A 24,765-nucleotide genomic window follows, 5' to 3' on the forward strand; every position below is an offset into this window, starting at 1 on the left:
AACCTGGTAGGCTACCAGGCAAATGTTTACAGCTTTGGAATCTTTATCTCAGGCTCTCAAAAATCCGTGAGTTTTGCTGAGAAGTCCCATGGTGTGTGGGTGGGAGGGAGAAATCTTTTGCAGCCCCTGCTTTCTCACACCAGCCTCACAACTAGGGAGTGGATAATCTGCAAATGTGGGCATTTCCCCCCAGTCTAAATCCAGTTCTCCACATTTCCATAGCAATTTGCACCCCCCCCCTAAAAATCCTTTGACAATTTATCCAGCATCTTCATTGCACAGCTTTTGCTTTATGCCAAAGACCCACCTCTTCACCTCAACCTTTGTTATTGTTTTTGGCATCTGTTTGTCTTGCGAGACAATGGAAGACTGTGCCATCATGGGTAGAGTCAAACCATTGGAGAGTTACAATGCCTGCTGTTGCTGTAGAGACCGCTACAGGAGAGACATGTTTCGCTGCAGATGGGGCAGACAAAGGCATTCCATTTTACTGCTACAGGTGCACCATGAGGCAGTGAAAATATTTGTTTTGCGGTACTTGCCTCTTTTGCTGAATCTATACTGTTCTGTTCTATTTGGAATGGTTTTACTGGTTTTACATTTGTAGTGGTTTTTCCTGTTTGGTATAATGGGAAATTCTATTATTGTAACCTGTCCTGGAACCTAATGACAAGGAGCTAATAAAATAACTAATAAGTTGAATTGTGAAAACAAAAGTAAAACACAACTGCATTCGAACTGGACATAAACTAATAATAATAATAATAATAATAATAATAATAATAATAATAATTTTAAAAAATCACAGAAGCAGCAGCCACACAAGAGTGATGAAATTCAACAGAAACTGCAAAGGGCAAAGTGTCCTCTGGTGTCCCTGGGTGTCTGTTGCTGCTGTTATGAATCATCATTTATCAATTTCACCCCATGGAACTCCTCAGAGCAATTTCATACTACAAAACAAACATATAATTCAATTTCATATCTAAAAAAAGTTAAAACAATTGCATATATATATATAAAATTCAAATCTAATACAGATATTAGATGTCAGGCTAGGGACACTCTGGGAAATTCAAAGGGATGTCTAGGTCCAATTGCTTGGAACTGACACTGGTCAGAGGCAGTAATGTTTCTGAATATGGTTTCTGCAAACCGCGGGAGGAGATAGTGCTCTTGTTCTTGGGTGCTGCTTGAGGGTTTCCTGTAAGCACCTGGTTGGTCACTGTGAGAACAGCATGCTGGACTAGATCTGCCACTGCCTGATCCAGTAGATTCTTATGTTCCCAGGGGGAAAAGCCCGTCCAACCATGGGCTCTGGCAGCTGTTCAGGGATGCCAAGTGCCATAGAAGGGGTGGACAAAGTAGCCAAGAGATACCTGCCTCATCTACAAACTGGTGGGCTGAGAAGATTAATTTATCTTACTTTGAGGTTTTGTTGCTGTTGTTTCTGCTTCCAAGAACTTTGCTTTGAAGCTGATAGGAACAGCTGCAGGAGTCGCTGACATTATCGATGCCTCAAAGGCATTTACAGTATGTGCCAAGGCTACTATTTGAAAATCAGCAGTTCAGCAACTTTGGGGGGTGCTTTCAAAGGAGTAAAGAAAGGGGGGGGGGCAACAGAAACAAATAAACAAAGAAGGTGCAGTGGATTTTTATCCACATGGTCAAGTGGGTTACTCATGAAGCATCATCATGGCTCCAAGTTTGCAAAGCATATCATGATTAGTGCCTCTTGGACATGGTTCTTGGAGGATGGACTGAGGACATCAGTTATATGTGAAGTATAGAGAACAAAGGTTTTGTGGGAATGAGGACTTCAATTAGAAAGAGAGGGAAACAGTGATCATTCCTCCTCTGGTCACTGTTATGGATGTTAGAGAGCCAGTGTGGTGTAGTGGTTAAGAGCGGTAGTCTCGTAATCTGGGGAACCGGGTTCGCATCTCCACTCCTCCACATGCAGCTGCTGGGTGACCTTGGGCTAGTCACATTTCTTTGAAATCTCTCAGCCCCACTCACCTCACAGAGTGTTTGTTGTGGGGGAGGAAGGGAAAGGAGAATGTTAGCCGCTTTGAGACTCCTTAAAGGGAGTGAAAGGTGGGATAGCAAATCCAAACTCTTCTTCTTCTTCTTCTACTACTTGACTGTCTGTCTCCAGACACTGCGGTCTTCTGCAGAGGATTCCCAGACGGTGGGGTTGATGTTGCCAGCCTGCATGTAATGCAGAGTTGGTCTGCCAATGGGCCTGATACCAGAAGCCAGCTCCCCATAGGGCACGTCCTTGGGGATCCTGCCATCTTCCATTCTGTGGACATTGCCAAGCCAGCACAGATGTCGCCGAGATCGAAGTGTGAACATGCTGGGAATGTATGCTTGGGAGAGCACATCTTTGTCTGAGAATCTATCCTGCCATGTGATGCCCAAAATCTGTTGAGGTGTGTACTTTAAAGGCATGGTGTTGTAGCAGAGGCGGGGGACCTGTGGCCCTCCAGATCTTTCTAGAGTAAACTCCCATCATTCTTCACCATTTGCCATGCTGGCTGGGGCTTCTGGGAGCTAGAGTCTAATGGCACATTGAGAGTCATAGGTTACTTATCTCCGTATAGAGATCCGCAATCATGGAAATTATTGACCTGGGAGCAGTGGCGTAGCGTGGGTTGTCAGCACCCGGGGCAAGGCAAGTAATTTGCGCCCCCTAACCCGTGGATTTTAGTAGGGGCAGAGAGCTGCGAGTGCGAGCGCCCCCCCCGATGTTGCGCCCGGTGCGGCCAGCCCCCCCGCACCCCCCACGCTACGCCACTGCCTGGGAGGCCAGACCTCCTGAATGTCAGGTTTTAGAAAGAATTATTTAAGGCAGTTCATAACTCTTTTCTGTTATTCCCCCACTCCTTTATTATGTGACCTAAGTAGCTTATGCTGAATAGTGTTGTGCTGAGATATAATTTTGTACATTGTGTAGGCCTCAGGCAAAATAATATTTGATACAAGAGAGAAATACTTCACAACCACTCAAGATTACAAGCAAATAATACTAGCCATGTAAAAATATGCCTCAAGCAAGTCTGTTTAATAATAACAATAACAATAATAATAATAAATTGGTTGACTTTCTAAATTAAACTCACCCACCATCCTCTGATCAGCCATCTGTGACAACTGTATGTGAACGAAGTGTCCAGGCCCTGGAGGAAGGTGGTCGTCTTCCAATCCCACTGACAACGAAATAGCTATTGACATTTTGTCCCTGTCTGGCAATAAAATCTAAACCAAGGAAGCAGGTTACAATCTTGTTTGCAAACTAGCCCTTGTGAAAAGAGCTATCAGTTCTGTAAAACCAAAGTCTCATATGAGCAACTGTCAGTCAAACACAAAACACAGCAGATCAGCTGAGTGTAAATCACCGAGAGATCAATGACAAGTACAGTCTCCATTGATCACTCCTGGGAGTCGATGTCATTCATGTGGAAGAGACTAGTAAAACTTCCTCCTTTGCAGGCAGGGAACCAATTTCTCGGTGTTTAGCTATCTGCCAGGAGAGGTGGCTATTTTGCTAGAGGTTTTATTTTGTCGGTGGAACTTTCCCTTGACTGTTTGACTGGAGATTGTAAAGGTTTAAGTTGACTTTAAAACTTTGGTATTTTCTGCAGGGTAGGCATTCCTAATAACATGGCAAAGCATCTCCCTTTCTCCCTTTTGGGAGGTAAACAAAGCATGCTTTCTAGGCAACGCATGGAACATCGTGGAACACATCCACAAACAACACACCTTCGATTATCACTGGGGGTACAAAGTAAGGTTACTGACGTTTTAATATCCCTCAATCTTTTCCTGTTGCATATTCTCCAAATGAAAGAAGGCTACACCTGCTTCTCAACTTCTGTGGTCCTATTCAGGCATTCATTTTCAAAGGGGTGTGTGTGGATGCTAGCGCCACCCTTTCTGTGCTGTTGCTGTCCTTAGGAATGTAAAGCTGTGCTTTCACCTAAGGCTTAAAAATGTGCTACTAGCCACGATTGCTGTGTAACACTCACAGGTGTGTAGAGTGCTATTGTGGACAGGTCCTGCTTTTGGTCTCCCCATAGGCATTTGGTTGGCCATTGCGAGAAAAGGATGCTGGACTGGATGAACCATGGGCTTGATGTAGCAAGCTATAATAATAATAATAATAATAATAATAATAATAATTTATTTATACCCCACCCATCTGGCTGGGTTCCCCCAGCCACTCTGGGCGGCTTCCAACTGAATATTAAAAAACAATACAGCATCAGACATTAAAAACTTCCCTAAACAGGGCCACCTTCAGCTGTCTTTTAAAAGTAAAATAGTTGTTTATTGCCTTGACATCTGCTGGGAGGGCGTTCCACAGGGCAGGCGCTACTACCAAGAAGGCCCTCTGCGTGGTTCCCTTTAACCTCACTTCTCACAGCGAGGGAACCACCAGAAGGCCCTTGGTACTGGACCTCAGGGTCCGGGCTGGATGATGGGGATGGAGATGCTCCTTCAGGTATACAGGACCAAGGCCATCTTACTGTGTTCTTATGCCCATTAGAACTAAAATATCACAATCCAGTCATCACTCCCTCCAAAAAAAAGCAAACCCAGGCAAGCAACTTCTCATTCCTCAGGGAACTGGGAAGCCCTTAACAAGGACTTGGGAGACCCAGGTCCAAATCGCCATTTGGCCATGAAGCTCACTGGCCACTCTAGGTCACTTCTCCTCCATCGCTCTCTCTTATCCTAACCTTCCACAGCAGCTGTGATGATTGTTGTGACAATAAAATCTTGGAGAACCATGCACACCTCCTTGAGCTTTTGGAGGAAAAGTGGAATATAAATGCAACCACAAATAACTACATATTTTTCTATATCACATGTGCTCAAGCATGCATGCTCAGCATGAGATTGTGTTGATCTGAGGTGCATTATTTGTTGCCAGGGCTGTGCAAGGCACCCCTGATTCAGTTTAGGGTCTGATTTGGGGATCCTGATTGGGCACCAATCCAACTCAGACTGATTATGAACTAAATCAACCCAGGCCTGATCCAGATCCCAGACTGAAAAGGGCCATTGCACAATCCTAAGTGATTTAATATGTACTTGACAGTGAGGAGAGGGAAGAAAGAGACACAGAGGCAGAGATGCTTGCATTGTCTCCTCCCCTCTCCTCACTGCCTGACAAACCCCCTTTTGATAGCCACCAACAAGCTTGGGGCAATCTAGGGCTGTCGTGACCAAGTCTGAACAAATCCTGTATCAGCCCAAATCAGCCTGATTTGGTTCAGAATCTGAGATTTGTCTGTACTGGATACACATCCCTACTTGTTACATGAGCAAATGAGCAGGGTTTGTACTCGATGCTTTATTCAGGACCTGCTCACTCAGCAGAATGAGCAGAAGCCCCCTCAAACTCCATAGGGCTGGTTTACCACATCTAAAGGGTGACGGCAGTGGAACAGAGGAAGGTATGGCTATGAAGTCCAAAGTCTAAAATTATCTACCCCTGCTGCTGTTTACACTTATTAAATCTTCCGGCCGGAACATAGCAGAAGAAGCAGTAAATAAACATTCTAAGCTGGAGAGGATTTTGACATTCTTTTCAGTGCACGGAGACCATATACACCAGATAAATATAAGTTGAATGCCTTTTAATGGGATTACCCTCCCAGTGCCGCTACTAAGATTCTGACACATCCATTCCAGAAGCAAAGGTCTGATGGAGTCCCAGCTTTCTATTAGAAAAAGGGTTTATGCAGATATTCTCACGCATTCTTCGGCACCCCTTATCTCTCCGTGGCTGCTTCACGCAAGACAACTTACAGAAACACAACTCGGCTTTCATTTTCCACTTCATCCCTTAATCCTGCTGAATTCTATTGTGCTTATCACTTCATCAGAAAACCTGAGAGGCTGATTGGGCTAGCAAAATTGTATTTACGATCTTCTCAAGGAAGCATCTCTCCATATATGAATAATAAATCAGCAGGCAAACCTTGTCAGTTTTTGCGAAAATGAGAAATTTGTGAGCCATTTAATGTGATCTTAATAGACCGGGCTTTGCTTTTTGTGAAGTGCACTCACTGTGACTCTTCCCAAAAGGAAGTTTTTTTTGCTTTGGTTCATCAAAATGTATTGTGGTTCTCCAGGAGCAGAAATACTGGAGCATACCAGTTTTAACTGCGCTGTGCCAGGGTCAGCGACATTTCTCCTTGCCTCATGGCTGCTTTCACTCAACCTGCAGGTGGCCTCAGTGGTGGCTTGCTCTATGCTCAGCTTTGCCCCTTCCAGGGGTGGGTTAGCTTTGCCTCAGTTATTCTTGCTCCAATAACCTCACAATTGGATTACTGCATCGCACTCTCTGTGGCGCTGCCTCTGAAGATGGTCTGGAAGCTGCAGCTGATGCACAATGTGCCCACCTCACGGTTAAATGGGGCAGCTAGAAGGGATTGTATCATAATGGCCCTCAAAGCACTGCATTGTTTTTCTGTAAGCTGCCACGTAGGGAAGGGTTCACCTGTCCATTTCAGCTCCTCGAAGTTTTTCGTCTCTCCCATCTTGAATTCAGTTCTCCACACATCCACATCACTTTGCGAATCTGTTGTGAAGTCTTCGTGAAAATCTGACAGCATCTTAGTGTGAATTCCTCCCAATTGTTGTTTAGTCGTGTCCGACTCTTTGTGACCCCATGGACCAGAGCATGCCAGGCACTCCTGTCTTCCACTGCCTCCCGCAGTTTGGTCAAACTCATGCTGGTAGCTTCGACAACACTATCCAACCATCTCGTCCTCTGTCGTCTCCTTCTCCTTGTGCCCTCCATCTTTCCCAACATCAGGGTCTTTTCCAGGGAGTCTTCTCTTCTCATGAGGTGGCCAAAGTATTGGAGTCTCAGCTTCAGGATCTGTCCTTCCAGTGAGCACTCAGGGCTGATTTCCTTAAGAATGGATACGTTTGATCTTCTTGCAGTCCATGAGACTCTCAAGAGTCTCCTCCAGCACCATAATTCAAAGGCATCAATTCTTCGGTGATCAGCCTTCTTTATGGTCCAGCTCTCACTTCCATAGATCACTACTGGGAAAACCATAGCTTTAACTATACGGACCTTTGTTGGCAAGGTGATGTCTCTGCTTTTAAAGATGCTGTCTAGGTTTGTCATTGCTTTTCTCCCAAGAAGCAGGCATCTTTTAATTTCGTGGCTGCTGTCACCATCTGCAGTGATCATGGAGCCCAAGAAAGTAAAATCTCTCACTGCCTCCATTTCTTCCCCTTCTATTTGCCAGGAGGTGATGGGTTGCCATGAGGTTTTTATTTGCAGTTCTGCCTAATATACACATGAGGCCCATCAAGGCCCACATCCTGTTCTCACAGTGGCCAGCCAGAATTCTGTGAGAAGCTTGCAAACAGGAGCCGAGTTCTACAGCACTCTCCCCACAACTGATTCCTAGAAAATGGCTTTGTGAGGCAGTGTGGTGTAATGGTTAGAATGGGGGAAGCAGGGTTCGAATCCCTATGTAGCAATGAAACTCACTGGGTGACCTTGGGCCAGTCACCATCTCTTAGCCTAACCTACCTCACAGGGTTGTTGTGAGGATGGAATGGGGAGTAGGAGAACCATTTAGACCACCTTGAGATCTTTGGGCGATAATCGTGGTATATAAATGTAATAAATAAATAAATAAATAAACAAAAATACTCCAACAGCAGAGGTAGAGCAATAGCCATCACGGCTAGCAGCCATTTCTCTGATCTTCGTTTAGAGCCATCTGAGTTGGTGCCCATCAGTGGATCTTGTGGAGCAAATCCCAAAGTTGCTGTGTGAATAAGGACCTCCCCCTCCCAACTAAAATAGGCCAAGTGTTGTAACCTTCTCTCACAGGATAGTTGCTCCATCCCCTTGATTGTTTTCAGTTGCTGTTTTCTGAATATTTTGCATCTGGCTGTTTTATTTTCAACCCCTTTCCTAATGATCCTTAACCTATTCCCGTTTTCCCCCACAGCTGCTGCACACTGGACTGATATTTTCCTGACTCCAAGATGTCAGCCAGTCCTAATCTACAGAGGCTGATGCTGGGGGAGTATTATTTAGTAGGGTTGCCATATGTCTGGAATTTCCCGGACATAGCCGGGATTCGGTCATCGTAAACAGTGTCTGGCTGGAAAATGCTGAAATGTCTGTGAAAATCTGGACGTATGGCAACCTATGCTGGATGTGTAGGTTTTGGCGAATTTCATTTAAAAAGCTCAGCAACTTTGCCGAAAATAGTTCAACAACTTTTGTGTCTGGATTTTCACTTTTTGAAATATGGCAACCCTGTATTTAGCCCCATGGATCCTTTAATGTGGAGTTTTAGCATCATACAGAAAAGACCTCCTGATAATGTATATCTGCAGGATGCCTTCTCCTGGAGAGCAAAGCCATCAGCTGGATATAATAATAATAATAATAATAATAATAATAATAATAATTTATTTATACCGTGCCCATCTGGCCGGGCTTCCCCAGCCACTCTGGGCCACTTCCAACAAAATATTAAAATACAGTAATGCATCAAACATTAAAAGCTTCCCTAAACAGGACTGCCTTCAGATGTCTTCTAAAAGCCTGGTAGTTGTTGTTCTCTTTGACATCTGGTGGGAGGGTGTTCCATAGGGCGGGTGCCACTACCGAGAAGGCCCTCTGCCTGGTTCCCTGTAACTCGACTTCTCGCAGCGAGGGAACCGCCAGAAGGCCCTTGGCGCTGGACCTCAGTGTCCAGGCAGAATGATTGGGGTGGAGACGCTCCTTCAGGTATACTGAACTGAGGCTGTATATAAGGGAGGACACAATCCTTTGGGTATCCTGGTCCCAAGCTGTATAGGACTTTGTACACCAGTACTAACTCCTTGAGCTCAGCCTGGAAGGCAATTTGCAGCCAGTGCATTTCTTTCAAAAGTGATGTAATATGCTAGAGTCATTCTACTCCAGTGATAATAATAATGCCCCAAGGAAGAGGATGTGCAAAATGAGCTCTGATTCACATTTTTGTTTTCAGCTATGTGGGAGCTGCTTGCTCAGGACTTATTCATACCCGTTCCCTGTAAAACGAAGATGACAGAATCACAGCAAATAACAAAGTTCCTTCCCACACAACGCCACCTGACAAAACCAAGACTTGTCCCAATACAAGAATGCCAAGGCATGATTGATTTATGTTTAAACATGGATATAGGATGTGAACAGCTAGCAGGTTATCTTCATCCTTTATCTCTCTAGGTGTCAAAATATCATCAGCTTCTCCTAAAACTGCAAAAGGAAAGTGCTCTATCTGGCACTGTTGCAGTCTCTGTAGCCCTGTAGCAGTCTCTGCGTCTATACAGGCATACGTTGAAGATACTTCAGTTCCAGACCACCACAATAAAGCAAATATCACACTTTTTTACTTTTTGGTTTCCTCGTGCATATAAGAGTTATGTTTACACTATATGGTAGTTTATTAAGCCAGGCCTCCATGGCTACAGGGTCAGGAAGGGGAAAAGCTGGCTGCAGCCTTAGCCAGCTCTGCTAGTTCCATTCAGGCACTGTATGTAGTGAATGTTCATTCTGGAACACTGAAAAGAATAAACTCTTAGAATCCATGCTGACCTCTGTGTGCACGAAAAGAAAATCAGCTAGGCATGGCAGTTGTTATTACTCTTGAATTGTTTTGTCGATAGATGAAAGAGGCTATTGGGAAACATTAAATGAATAGGGAAATTAGTTAAAGGCCTCATCCACATTTACTTTCACTCTAGATATAGATTAGGGCTTTCCAGCTCTGGGTCTGAGCACTTTCTTTTCTCTCCCCCCCCCCATCACTTTCCTTATGAAACCTGCTCTTAACTGCTTAATCGGAGCAAACAGCAATCAGTGGAAAACCCAAATTATCGTTGGCGCTGATTCAGTGGTAAAGTTTGGGTCTTCTTGGGTGGGCAGGAGGAAGTGCTAGGAAATGGACTTGGAAAACGCGGATTTGAGCCCTGAAGGCGTGGGGCAAAAGGTAAGTATGAATATACCCAAAGTCTTAATAAAAAACAACACTGAAAAATGATTTTATGTAATCACATGATATGGTGAGGGTTGATCTGAAGATCTAAATTATTTTGATTGGTTCAGGATGGTGACATTAGGTTGCAATGGCTAAAATTTCTGTGATCCTTTGATTGGTGAACAGAAATCATGTCTCTTATCTGGAAGTGTTGAAGAAACATTGCTTTGGATGTGGTTTTTCACAGCCTCCTTAATTCTGAGGCTGTCCCATTTGTATTTCAATAAAGGCCTGTCTTTTCACTTGGTGCCTGCATCCTCATCTTTTGGGTTTCGGTTAGGGATACCAACAGTCTAGGATCCCCTTTTAAATTTCTCCAACATCCTCCCACCAGGGGTTCTCCCTTACCCAAGTTTCCCTCAAAACTGGCAGCACTCCTGAATCAGCTCTTCGTTAAGACGCATACCGAAATTAAATCTAAAGTCCGCTCTTAACAAAAGAAGACATTTCATATGTTTTAGCCCTCCCTGATCCACTGGGAACAGGCATCATTGTGTTGGCACTTAAAGCTGCAAGGAAGGGCCATTGCCTTTTAAATGCTTTTTTGAATGTTACCTTCTGATTTTGATTGACTTTTACTACATAATCAATCTCCTCTTTCCGATAAAGATTTTTTTCTTTAAAAAATAAAAGAAAAAAACCTTCACTGCCCAATTCATTTCCAGAAAAATGGGCATAACACTTGCAATTTGCATTGTGATTACTTGTGGGGTAAAAAAAAAATCTAATTCATTTTTTACCGTAACTCATTTGTCAGACATAATTAAAATGACCTCAGGTAGGAGGTTAAAGCAGCTCAGTCAATTCGAATAGAATGAAATCAAAAGTTTTCCGGAGAGAAAGTAATGAATTTGAGTTCATGGGCAACATTATTGTTGTCTCCCCATAAATAAGAGAGGACAGAATGGTGCTCAATACTTCTGACGTGAAATGATGGTGTTGTTGTTGGTGATGATTAGGGGCAAACAATGAACCATTCTTGGCTCTAAACCTGGGTGTAATCCCTTTAGAAATTTACCTGGGGTGAATCTGATTCAGTGACTGCTGTTCTAGGAAGAGGAGTGAGAAATCAGGGCATACTTTGATGCCATTTTTACTGAACAGTGCAACCTCTTTGTCTTAGAAACATCACAAACTGGTTCTTTTTTAAAACCTCCTTATATATAAAGTGATGAGCAAACAACATCTAATCTGCAGGGGTGAGGGAAGACATCACAAACCAAGTTTCTGCCTGTGGCTTCCCACCCACATTGTGTCTTTATATATTCAAAAGGGTGCTTGGCAAATTTAAATACAGGTGGGGATTGTCAGATGGGGATGGAGCTGCTATGCTAGCACCCAGGCAGGTAGGTCCCTGCTGCATACTGGGGGAGGCAGTGGGGAAATTGGTGCAGTGAAATCAGCATCTGATTTTGTTCCACAAGAAACTCCTTCTGAGGGGCAGTAATGTGATGACACTAGGAAAGCATCACAGAACAACCAACCATCAAAGGAATAATGTGTGGATGGTCCAGCATAAATTTGTCATCAATGCACTATTATTGCATCAGTGACATTTTGTTGTTTATACAGTGGTACCTCGGGTTAAGCACTTAATTCATTCCGGAGGTCCGTTCTTAACCTGAAACTGTTCTTAACCTGAAGCACCACTTTAGCTAATGGGGCCTCCAGCTGCCGCCGCGCCGCCAGAGCACGATTTCTGTTCTCATCCAAAAGCAAAGTTCTTAATATGAAGCACTATATCTGGGTTAGTGGAGTCTGTAACCTGAAGCGTATGTAACCTGAAGCGTATGTAACCCGAGGTACCACTGTACAGTCATAACTCATGTTACGTCCGCTTCATGTTACGTTCTTTCAGGTTACGTCCCGTGGAGACCCGGAAGTACCAGAAAGGGTTACTTCCGGGTTTCGCCACCTGCGCATGTGCAGACGTGCAAAATGATGTCACGTGCATGCACAGAAGTGGTGAATCTCAACCGCTGCAGGTTGCACTCTTTTCATGTTGCGGACGGGCCTCCAGAATGGATCCCGTTCGCAACCAGAGGTACCACTGTACTTGCAAAAAAGCACACTGGTCTGGAGTGGCTCTTAGTGATACACCAGGGTTTGGCAACCTAAGGCCCATGGGCTACAAGCGGCCCATGGAGGTCGTTTAACTGGCCCATGGACCCCCGCTGCCTGCTCTGCACGGAACAGAGTAGGGACTGCCTTCCGACGCTGGCTGGCTTTCCATTGGCTGCAGGAAGCTCCTGCAGGAATCTCCAGCAGCCAATGGGAAGCTGCGCACACCTCCTCTGCACCAGAAGGCATGCCGGAAAAGCATTTGCACATGTGTGCGTGTGTGCGCACACACTCCGGCCCACCACGGCGTCTGCGGGACTGTGAACCAGCCCAAACCTCTAAAACTTTGCCGACCCCTGTGATAGACAATAATTTGTTTCATTATTTTATAGGAAGAGCCCTGATGGCTCAGACCAAGGACCCAGCATGTTGTTCTGAAAGTGGTCAACCAGATTTCTCTGGGAAGTCAACAGGCAGGACAGGAGCATGACAGCATTCCTATGCTCATGTTTCCCACCAGCTGGTATTCAGAGGCATATGGCTTTTGATACAGGAGCTAATATAGCCATCAGTGGTTAGAAAGACAAAGGCCAGAGTTGGGAGTTGAGTTATTTGAGAAGGGAGAAGCAAAAACTGTAGGCTGGGTAGCCAGAGAGAGAGAGCCATGCCTAATTTCTGCTTGAATCCAAGGCTGTGGCTATGGGAGAAGCAAGACCCCCATGGGGTGTTAATGCTGTGAACCCCTCCATCGTAGGCTGAGGTTGTATATATTTGCAAATAAACCATATATCAATAATATACCACTGTCTCTGCTATACCTTATTCTGAAGACAAACCCTGGAACTCCTGGAATCTTGCATTGCTTGGAGATTGGGATGGCATACAACAATATGTTTGGAAACCAACAGGGGATCCTTAGTAAGAGAGCTAAGAAAACAGCTATTAAACCTCGTCCCCATGCTGCAGCGAGAAATCATTTGTCCTAATTTCCAAGTTCATGTCTGAAGACACCCTTTTCAAATATTGATTCTGATCTCCTGGAATGTGGAAGTCTTTCCCCCTCTTTGAATGCATATGCATGGAATATTTTTTTCTTTTTTAGAGGTGGGAGGCATAAATTCAGTAAGTGTGTCAAGTTAGCACTCAAGGCAATGTGCAAATAAAGAGGGATCATTAAAAAATAGGCACCCAAAAGAAGGTGCCTATTTTCCTCTCCTCCCTGTGTTTCTCCAAAGTGATTTGGTCTGAACCTTCCTGCATCCCGGCAGCCTTCCCCCAAGCTCACAGTGGGCATTCCATCTCAAAAGCAACGCTAGCCTTTTTATATTCCTCCCTTGTTGTACTTGCATTTTGCTTTGTCATCATTTTCGGTACCATTCATTAGCATGAGCATCCTCTCAACTGGCACATTAGTGCCTGGAAAAAGAAATGTCATCCTGAATGCAGATAACTCTCTGGAACGAAGAGGGGGGAGAAAAGGTGGGAAAGAAAAATTGAACCATCATTCCCAAGGACTATCTTTCCCCTTCCCTCTGCTAGTCCAGTCAATCTTGCAGTTTAATTTCACCACTTATTAGATTGTCAGTACTTTGGTGCATTATGTATATATTCCCTTTGCCAGCAATTAAAAAAAAACAAAACACCCAGGTTTTGCAGTTTCTGGGAGTGAATTTGATACAGAAGCAGCACTTGATGGAATCATCTTTTAGGAGCTTTTTGCAGGGTTTGTGTTTGGGAATGCAAGATCCACACCCCACCTTGATTCTTGACATACAGTGAGGGACTTTGGGGCATCTGCCCTGGGAGCACTGTAACTGGGCAAATATTGAGGCACCTCTGCACTGTGCAGTGATCTGCTTTTCTGACGCTGAAATCTTTCTTTATTTGGTTGGGCTAATTTAGGCCGCGGTCCTAAATCCACTTACCGATGAAATGATGATGGTGATGTTCAGTGGGGCATACTCTCAGGGGGCTGCACAAAGGATTGCACCCCAAATCTCCTCATAGTTTAGCAAGTGGAAGGGAAATAAATTCCTCCAAAAAGAGGCTTTAAAGTAGTGGGGTGGGGGGATAATGCAGCCAAGAAAAGACTGTCACACTTTAAAGACATGGAAACAAGCCTATGAAGTAAATTGTGCTTGAACGCTTGTGTAAAATGGGTCTCTTGAAAGTTCTATTAAGTGTTTAAGCTTCTTTCTGTACTGGCGATGATAACTCATTGTCAGAATGCATTTTTCCAGCATACACAGATTCTGAATTATAATATCAGACGTATCCTCAGCCCAAAGTTTCCATTTGCATTTTCCCAGCATGGGATGGACAGCTGGATAACGTTTTCAGCAGCAAGTGCCACAAATTGAGGAAACGCTGCCACCTTGAAAATGTAAAAATGAATATTGTTCCCAGTCCCCCCTCCATTACAACACTCAACAATGTCTCAATAAAAAAAGTAGTAGAAACAGTAAAGAAGAGCAGAAGCCATTTTAAATCAAGCTGGCATCTGAGCTAACCAGCCACACTGGATCACAGCAAAGGTCCATCTGGATTTGCATACTTTCCTCCAACAGTGACCAGCTGTGAGCTTTTGGGAAGTTCAAAGTCAAGGTATGGAGGCAACAGGACTCTCTTGCTGTTTGCCTCTCCCAAACAGCAGATATTTCGATGGATCCAGCCTCTTGATCTGAGAGTGTTATTTTAGCTACTCACTTTTTGATAGGGATGGATGAATCAGTCAATTCTGTTTCTCTCACTTCCTGATTTTTGCAGTGTTAAATTCAATTTGCCACATTTCCACATCAGACTGTGATTTTCTTTTTAAAAACATGCCTCACAAAAATTCACCCACATTTTAGTGTGCAATTCTCTTAATATACACATTTTTCTTTGCAGGTTTCCATACTATGTACATTTTTTCTGCAAACAAATTCTCCTAACATAGTTCCTTTTTGGGGGAGGCAACTGAGCCAATTCCATTGAAGCTCTTCAGTATTCATATCTGGCTTGTGAGTCTTGGTTAGAGTTAGACTTTACCCATTGCAGTCACACACAGAGAGAGATGCTTGTAGGTAAGAAAACAACAAAGTTGTTTATTATAGGAAAAACTTAGCTACTTCTAACTCTAGTCAAGCTAAATAGTGTAGAGAAGAACAAGGCAGCCATGCTTGCTCCTTTGTTCTTTCAGGGGCTAGCTCAAAAGTTACCTCTCATCTGGAAGTCTGAGAGAGAAGTGTGAGGAGGAGGAGGAAGTTGTAAACAGGATGCAACCTAAGATATATCAGTCTAAACAACAAAGTGATAATCAGCGTAGATATAAAGGCACAGGGATAGTCTGGGAATTCGTAGGTTTGGTGTACTGTCCCTTTAAGATCAATGCACTTCTGGTCAGTACAGGTGAAAAGTAGTTAATCAGCCAGTGATTGGTCTGGCATTCCGTCTCTTGCTGTGTGTGTATATACTTGCTTGTCTTTGGATTATTGAATATACTTAAATGCCTAATGTGAGACTTAAGCATCACTGAGTTTGATCCACAGAACCTCTGAGAACCAGATGTTATACAAATTCCCCTAATACAATACATTTTCTTGGTACCTTGTATCTACTGCTACATTGTGTTCACAAGTATATGCATTTTAATGCACAGTTGCCCCTAATATGTGCATTTCTGTACACAGGTTGTTGTAGTAGGAGAATTGCATCACACAATTTGGAGAATGGTAGATTTTCAATAATAGCTGCATTCTGGTTTGCTCATTGTTTTGGAGAGCTCAAATTAGGTCGGTCTGCATTGGAATATGAACCGAACTGCATTTCTTCCCCATCCGTATTGTTGATGATAGACTTATCTTCCGAGCATGTCTCCAATCCCCTTTTACAGCCGTCTGAGCTTGTGGCCATTAGCATTGTCCTTCACAGCCAACTCTGTGCTGCTTATGGGGTGTATGAAGAAGAACCCCCCTTTGTCTGTTTAGCTACATTGCCTTTTGGCTTGTATGAATTGATCACTATTTACATTTCCCAGAGTCAGAGCCCATCTTGCCAAGGCCTGGGACAATGTTTTACTCTTCAGTGGCCTTAACATTCAGCTTTCGTGTCTTGGAAGACATCCAGAAACAGAGCCTGACATTTGTTTGCTAAGATCTAAACACAGCATCAAATCCATTAATGACTCTTCTGCCATTTTCCTCTATGACTTCAGCCTGTAATGTCAAAGAAAGCACCAGTCAGGGCTCCTTTGCTTCTGGTGAATGTAATATTTTACAGCTCATTTGAAGAAGCATTTCTGCAAAGCTTTATAGCAGAGAGGCTGACTGCTGAATCCTCAGATGGCATCTGGCAGATTGTGATACAAAGCAAATAAGGCTGGAGATGGTGATACCCCAGAGTGTTTATGCAAAGGAGCTCAGCTTAAGCAATACCAACTTTTAAGTGCTGTTGACTCCATGCTGGAGGGTCCTGGCTTTTAAGTTGTATTTCTGAAAGTGGGTTTGGAAAGTAGATACTGATGTTTTCAGTCAATGTTTTTTCTTACCCCCACTTAGTATCAGATGTTAGTATCAAAAGTTTATGTATTAGGGTCTCCAGCAGTGACAGGAGTGGTCTGCAGTCAAAGAATGATGGGTGTAATTAAAGACAGCTTCAGTAAGGAAGGAAGGGCTTTGAATTTCACCATTTAAAATGGGCAAACTATATTTAACCATATTTAAATGGGCAAACTATATTCATTGAATACTCTGTCTCCCAAAGGAGCCCAGGGCAGTAAACATCAAAATGTTAAAACAGCATAATTTAAAATAATAAAAAATATTTTAGGTATTTCAAAACCATCTAAAAACTTTTAAAAAAATAAATCACTTAAAACCATACCCTCAGAATTTCATGGTTGCCATGGCAAGGAATTCTCTCATATATATATTCTCCTGCACAACATTTACACCAGCTATTACCAGATACTTTGTATCAGATGCACCAGGTCTGCCCCCAAGATCAAGGGGTCCTGACACACATTGGGTGTGTTTGACATCAGAGGCCAAGCAGCCTGGAGGAGCTGGCCACTGGGCCTGTGATGCACAACTTGCATTGCACATTTGACATCTCGCACATGCAACTCGTGCAGGGGTGTCTCAAGATTGAGGGGCCTTGGCCCCCTTACGTCAGGCAGCAGAGGAACCAGCCCCCATGGCAGGCTGCCGGGAATGGACAAGACAAGGGAAAGTCCTTGCCATCTGCTTTTATTCAATATCCACAGAGAGAGGCTTGGGAATGTGGCCTCTCAGAATAATGGTGTTGCTCTGAGTGAATCTCCACCCCTCCCACTTCCTCATGAGTCATCATTATGGGTGCTGGGAAGTGCCCTCTGCCTTTGAGCTCTTTGCTCTCCTACTTTCAAAGCCCGCCGTGTTCTGGGAGAAGGAGAGACTAGTATGCTCTCTCAAGACACTGAGTCCGCCAGCTGTCACTCTTCTTCTTCTTCTTCTTCTTCTTCTTCTTCTTCTTCTTCTTCTTCTTCTTCTTCTCCTCCTCCTCCTCCTCCTCCTCCTCCTCCTCCTCCTCCTCCTCCTCTCCCATTATTTCCCAGCATTTCCCCTCATCTGCCTCTGGGCTGTGACCTCCCTCAAACCCCTGTTGTAATTCTGAACTGTCTCCTTCTTCTCTGGAAGGGTCAGGATGGGGAGGCGGTCTCCACCATTCCTCCTCTGCCCAGTCCCTGACACCTTAAAACACATATTGAGATGGCCGAGGTGGCAGAGAGCAAGTTTTGCCCCGCTTTTTTTTTTTGCTGGCTGCTTTCAAACTCCAACCCAATTCCCCTTTCTTCACACAGGGTTCCCAATGTGTGTATCCAAGTCTGAACATATGCAGATAAGCACGTGTGGTGTGAAAATGGGTGGTGTGGAAATAGTTCAACAACCCCTTACGTGGAAGCGATTTTGGTAACAAATATGCTGCAGTGGTAGGATTTGAATTTGTTCTCACAGTGGCCGAACTGGATGACTGCGGGAAGCCAGCAAGCAAGATTCAAACTCAAGAGCACTCTCTCGTCCTGTGGTTTCCAGCAACGGATATTCAGAAGCATTTCTGCCTCCAACAGAATATATCAGTCCCTAGGTCCTGAAGGTAAGAAAGGTAGGTGGAGGGGGAATTGGCAAAGAGGGAGAACAAGCATGGCTTTGTTGGCGGCTGCTTATGTTAAACTTAGAAATGACTAATAACTAACTGTCATAGCAGAAATTAAGGAAATCATGCGTTATTGCACAACAATGGGCTGCTTTGCATAAGAAAACATTTTAGTGTGGGTGTATACGAAAAATGGATTGATGAGAGATACAACCCCTTTTAGGGGGAGAAAAAGAAATATGTCACTATTATATATATATAGAAGCAGCATGTGAGCCATCTTTCTATGCTTCAGCATGAAAGGGCTAATTTCACTGCATTTTGGGAAGGCTGTAGAACAGGAATCTGTTGGGTCTACATGCCGTGCTCTCCTTAGAGCGAGAACATGTTACATAAAAACAGGAACCCCCTTGAAAGATGCTTGGGCTGGGGGGGGGTTGGAAATAGCAGATGTGGAAGGATTTGGTGCTTCCATGTTTCCTTCTCTGCGTCTAATAGCAGCTCCAAAGGGATGATTTTGGATTGGGACTGTGGTGTGAAATGGTTAATCCCTCCCTCTTGCAGCTCCAGTCCAGACTAGGTGACCCTGAAGCAGTGGTGTAGCATGTGGAGGCCCACGGGGTGCTTGCCCCGTGCACAAAATTGTTAGGGGCACAAAATTTCAACTCCCAGCGCTGCCTCAATACAGCTGTGCACTTCCTTCACTGGGCTCCATTGAAAATGGCTTCTCCATGTGAAACAGGAAATGACCTCTCTAGGCAATGGAAGGACTTTTCTTATTTCTGCATCTGCGATCTTCTGGGTGATGAGGATGCTGTTAGGCAGTTGAATGCACATGCGTACTCCATCTGTTTCTCTCACTCCCACCCCACCCTCCTATGTGCAGCCCTGGGCGCTGGCAACTCATGTTACGCCACTGCCCTGAAGTTGCTTTCAGAAGCAACAGCGCCAAAAAGATAATGGAATTGAAGACGAATGCACACATTTCCATTGACGCGTCTCATTTTATTCCAAGATTATCAGGAAGATAATCTCTGTGCCTAATGCTAAATCCCACAACTGTGCAGAAGATACAAATGCCCTGGTTTTTAATTGCTACATAGCATGCAAACAATACATGTGTTTTACTACATTCCTATCTCTAGCTCTTAAAAGAACAAATCAAAAGAACAACGCTTTGTCGTGTGTGCCTCTACCCATAAATTGTAATAAAAGAAAAGACCAGCCCATCCTGTTTTCATTTTGAGTAAGAATGAGTTGCTTAAAGAATAAATTCCTTAAAGCTCACGAACAAATGGATGATGAGTGCTTTTGCAACCAATTGGATTAAATGCAGATTTGGTTGGCTTGTGGGAAATTTAAATCAAGTTACTTTCATCTCTTAAAATCCACCCAATCTCTAATTAGAGAGTGAATATAGTATCTCATATAATAGCTTTTTTTGTGTCACTTTCGTAGAATTGCTTTGTTTCCCCATTGGTTCATCTGGCTCCATATTATCTACACTAGAGATGGGAGGACCACAGTAATTGCACTAGAGTTCCCATCATCTCCATCCATTGACCCTGTTGACTGGGGATAGTGAGATTTGGAATCCAATGGTATCTGGAGGGCCACAGATTCCCATCCCTGATCTATACTGGCAGCAGTTCTCAAGGGCTTCAGGTAAGGATTTCTTCCAGCTCTGCCTGGAGATGCCGGCGATTGCAACTGGGACCTGATGCAAGTAAAGCAGACACTCTACCATTTTGCTATGGCCCTTCCATTAAGTGAGCATTACATTTGCAGTCCTCCTAAAAGCTAGCACTAGGGGAAAGGTAGACAGGGAAACATGCTCTGGGGGATCTACCTCTCTTTTAAATCAGAACCAGTGAAGGCGGTGAAGGTCCTGTGTGAGTATCTGGAGGCAGTTGGAGGATAGATGGCGGCTAACAGATTGAGGTTGAATCCTGACAAGACAGAAGTTTTGGGGGGACAGAGGGTGGGCAGGTGTGGAGCACTCCCTGGTTCTGAATGGGGTAACTGTGCCCCTGAAGGACCAGGTGCACAGCCTGGGAGTCATTTTGGACTCACAGCTGTCCATGGAGGCGCAGGTCAGCTGTCTACTAGCTCCATCTGGTACGCAGGCTGAGACCCTAACAGTCCGCAAACTGTTTTGCCAGAGTGGTGCATGCCTGGTTATCTCCCAGTTAGACTACTGCAATGCGCTCTACGTGGGGCTACCTTTGAAGGTGACTCAGAAACTACAATTAATCCAGAATGCAGCAGCTGGACTGGTGACTGGGAGTGGCTGCCAAGACCATATAACACTGATCCTGAAAGACCTACATTGGCTCCCAGTACGTTTCTGAGCACAATTCAAAATGTTGGCGCTGACCTTTAAAGCCCTAAATGGCTTCGGTCCAGTATACCCGAAAGAACGTCTCCACCCCCATCTTTCTACCCAGACACTGAGGTCCACCTCCGAGGGCCTTCTGGCAGTTACCTCATTGTGAGAAGTGAGGTTACGGGGAACCAGGCAGAGGGCCTTCTTGGTAGTGGTGACTGTCCTGTGGAATGCCTTCCCATCAGATGTCAAGGAAATATACAACTATCTGACTTTTAGAAGATACCTGAAGGCAGCCCTGTTTAGGGAAGTTTTTAATGTTTGATCTTTTATCGTGTTTTTAATGTTCTGTTGGGAGCTGCCCAGAGTGGCTGGGGAGGCCCAGCTAGATGGGCGGGGTATAAAACAACAACAGCAGCAGCAACAACAACATATTTATTATTATTATTGTTATTAATATTATTATTATTATTATTATTACCTCACACACATCAGAATTGCCACACAGTTTCACAGACAATGAATTTTGACATAAATGTGAAAGCTTCTCACTTATGTGAAACTTTTGCAGAAATTCTTAGGGGAATTAAAAGAATTTGGGTCTGAGGAGTAATACTTGTCAGGGGAGTCAGATCATGAGGTTACATATCTCTGTGACAAAATGCTTTTAATAACTTTTTTTTTTGCAATACTGCTTCAGGCAAAATTCAGAGATGTGCAAATTTTATATTGGTACAATAGCAGCAATCAGGAAGCCGTTCAACCCCTCCCTTTAAAGCATCCGCTACCTGCATTATGTTAGAGCTCGATGAACTGCTGTTAGTGTTTATGTAACCATATGTCTTGTTCATCGTTTTAAATTAATGCTGCTTCGTGCTGAAATTTCGTAATGCATTGCTCTCTTTGGCACAGGGAAAAGAAAAGACCTGGAGCAGAAATTTAATTTGTGTCAAATATAAAATGGATTTGCTAACTTCTGCTGCTTTAAACTCCTGAGACCCTGAATCAGATGCTCTGATCAGCTTCAAGAAATGGTAGAAAAGAACTTTTCTGCCATAAAAAAAATGTCTTGATGTGTAGGGAAGAAAGCTTTGCTGTACACAGCGCCATCCTCCTTGGGAGCCAGCAAGCAACAGCTCGTGTGACTTATTAAAGCCGTTCATTAAAACGCTGTGGCTCCTGCTGCAGTGTTGAGCCTATGCAATGTTCCTGAGGAGGCACAAATTTTGGATTCATGAGCCAGAGCCAGGACAAGTTCCTTCCAAAGTTGAAAAGGCAAAAGAGGGGCTTTCAGGATGAGCTGAATATTCTTTGGTTTGGGTCTTTGATATCAAAAGCTGACCTTACAGTGAGGTGGGGTGTTGCATCAAAACAGCAAACTAACTACAGTGGTACCTCGGGTTAAGAACTTAATTTGTTCCAGAGGTCTGTTCTTAACCTGAAACTGTTCTTAACCTGAAGTACCACTTTAGCTAATGGGGCCTCCTGCTGCCGCCATGCCGCCGCCACGCGATTTCTGTTCTCATCCTGAAGCAAAGTTCTTAACCCGAGATTAGTGGAGTCTGTAACCTGAAGCATCTGTAACCTGAAGCATCTGTAACCCGAGGTACAGGCTTCTTCAGGCCTTGGAAAGAGTGCTTGAGGGCTTGAGATGTGTGCAGTGCCTCCCCCCCCCCCCCATGTTAGCCTGCATGCCAGCTTTGCTCATCCAGTCCTGGCTTTTGTGTGTTGAGTGCAAAGATTTGGAGAGTTCTAACACTGCTTAACTGTTTAGAATCCTCTCCACAAATTGGAAACCCTTTGCAATTGGTGTTCCTGACTGAAGGGAAGATTCAAACCACATTGATTGATTTCATTTCTATCCCACCGTTTCCTTCAAGGACCCATCCATAGTTCTCTCCCCCCCCCCCCGACTCTGTTTTATCATCCCCACAGCTCGGTGAAGGAGGTTAGGCTGAGATGTTGTGACTGGCCCATGATCACCCAATAAGCTTCATGGTCAAATGGAGGACTGAGATCTCCAAGGTCCTAGCCTGACACTGATTACTACAACATACTGACTTTCATTCAGAGTGTGGTTACAATCTTCTGTGCAGTCAGGAGAGAACTGAGGAGGGCCACATCGCACGCCCTCAGCACCACCCAATCTGAGCCCTCGTGTGCTCTTTTTAAGTGTCTGGAGAGGGCTCAAGTGTCATGTCTATCCCCTTCAGTTGTTCGGATAGTGACAGTTTCCCAGCCTTGGAGCTAAGGAATCCTGGACAATGATATTCGGCTGGCAGCTACCATCCAGAGCTGTGAAACTCCAGCACAAGCTGAAGGATGATTGCATAAGGGCTCTTGACATTCGTGCTCAGGCAGTGGATCAGCTGGCAGCTGAGGAATCCCCATTGGCCCTAAATAGTGAAGAGCAGACTCCTCCATAAGCAAGTTAAAGAACAGTTGTATTGAGGTCTGTTTTCACCAGCAAGGCTCACCCTTGACGTGCTCCTGGACATGTCTGTGATATATTTATGGTGTCTGCCATTCCAGGGCAGAAGAGATCTGCTGCTCCTTCAATAATAAATTATATATATGTGTGAGTATAGGAAGCTACAATCATAGACCCTCTAACATAGAAGAAGCCTTTGAGCTATGTGGGGTTTACCTCTGAATAGAAGCATATAGAATCCTATATATAAGAGGATCCAGTGCCATACAACATGCATTATATTCCTATCAAGGCAGCAAATAGGGAAGGAGAGAGGGTGGGGCACAAGTGCAGTAGACAAGGAAGCCTTTCTTAGCAGGACTGGGCACAAAACCTGCTTTGGCAGCAAGGGATGGATAGACAAGTAGCAAGAAGAGCGGCAAAAGCATGTGAGCAAAAGGACGGGGGTCACTTCCTGGATGCGGAATGAAGTGGGAGCAATCTCTGTTTTGAGCATGATCTTTCTCCAGCTTTGTCAGCGTGCTTTCTCCCTCTCCCTTTCAGGTTCTGGAGCTGCACTACCTCCCCTTTCAGGATACTGTTCTTGGCAGGTATGGCAAATTTGCTTCCCCCCTCCCACTCCCAGTCCATGAGGCCGCTGTGGTGCCCTCCAGCTCTAGGGTATGGGAGCAAGGTGCTGCCTCATCACATTTGCCCTTCTGGGCAATTGCCCAGTTTCTCTCTTGTAAATATGTTTTTGTGTAGCCTTCTGATCCACCCTGTGGGACTTTTCACAGGCATCTGGTTGGCCACTGTGGCAGCAGGCTGCTAGACTAGATGGAGCACTGGCTTGATCAGGAGACTCTTCTTACTGTATTTACTCAAATGTAATGCACACATTTTATGGCCAAATTGCATTGCGAAAATCAGGGTGTGCATTAGATTTGATGGCACCAGCAAATCCTTATTTTGGTTTCAAGGTTTTTGAAAATTGAAGTGTGCATTAGATTCAACGGCACATTAGATTCACGTAAATATGGTGTGCTCTTAACAAGTTCTGGCCTCAGATTTACATAAGTATTAGATTTTTCTCACTTGGGTTGGTCCTACGCCAGTGTCATCTGCCAACCTCCAGCAATGTGGCAACAGCTGTGATGTCTTGGCATGTAGGTCCTTCAAACTGGTCCTACAGAATTGCCAGCAACAGCCAGAAAGGAGCTCTTTAGATGTGCTTGTGAGCTTCTATGGTTGCTTTTCCTAATCAGTAAATGCTGTGGGATGAAGAATGCTCACCTTTTGCATATCTCTGAGCTGTAAAATCTAATTCATTACTGTTTATAAATCTTCAGATGGATGACACTATAGAAAGAAGGATATTAATTGCTTCCATTAATAAAACAAGAATTAAATGTAGGAGTACATTTTTAATTACATTGTTTCCTGTTGCCTGAACTCACTCATCTTAAACTTCTTAAAGCGCCTGTTTCTTTCAATGGGAGCACGTCATTCATTGCTCGCTTCTTCATTTTTCATGCACCGCTCTTTATTTTCATCTTGAAACCTAAGTTTTCTTTCATTTTGATGGTGCTGAAAACAGCCATATTGCTGTGTGCATAAATTAAAGTAGATGAACATTAATGATGTCAGACCACAGCTGTTCTTAACTTAAATAATTATCGCTCCCTCATTATGATCAAGATTCTAAATAGCCAAACTATTCAATCAGGAGTTCACAATACTTCCTCTGGTTCTATCTATTATCATTGAAATTAGTTGTTATCTGATAAAGTACC

The sequence above is a fragment of the Podarcis pityusensis genome, assembly GCF_964106645.2.
Source record: "Podarcis pityusensis genome assembly, chromosome: 1".
Classification (NCBI taxonomy): Eukaryota; Metazoa; Chordata; class Lepidosauria; order Squamata; family Lacertidae; genus Podarcis; species Podarcis pityusensis.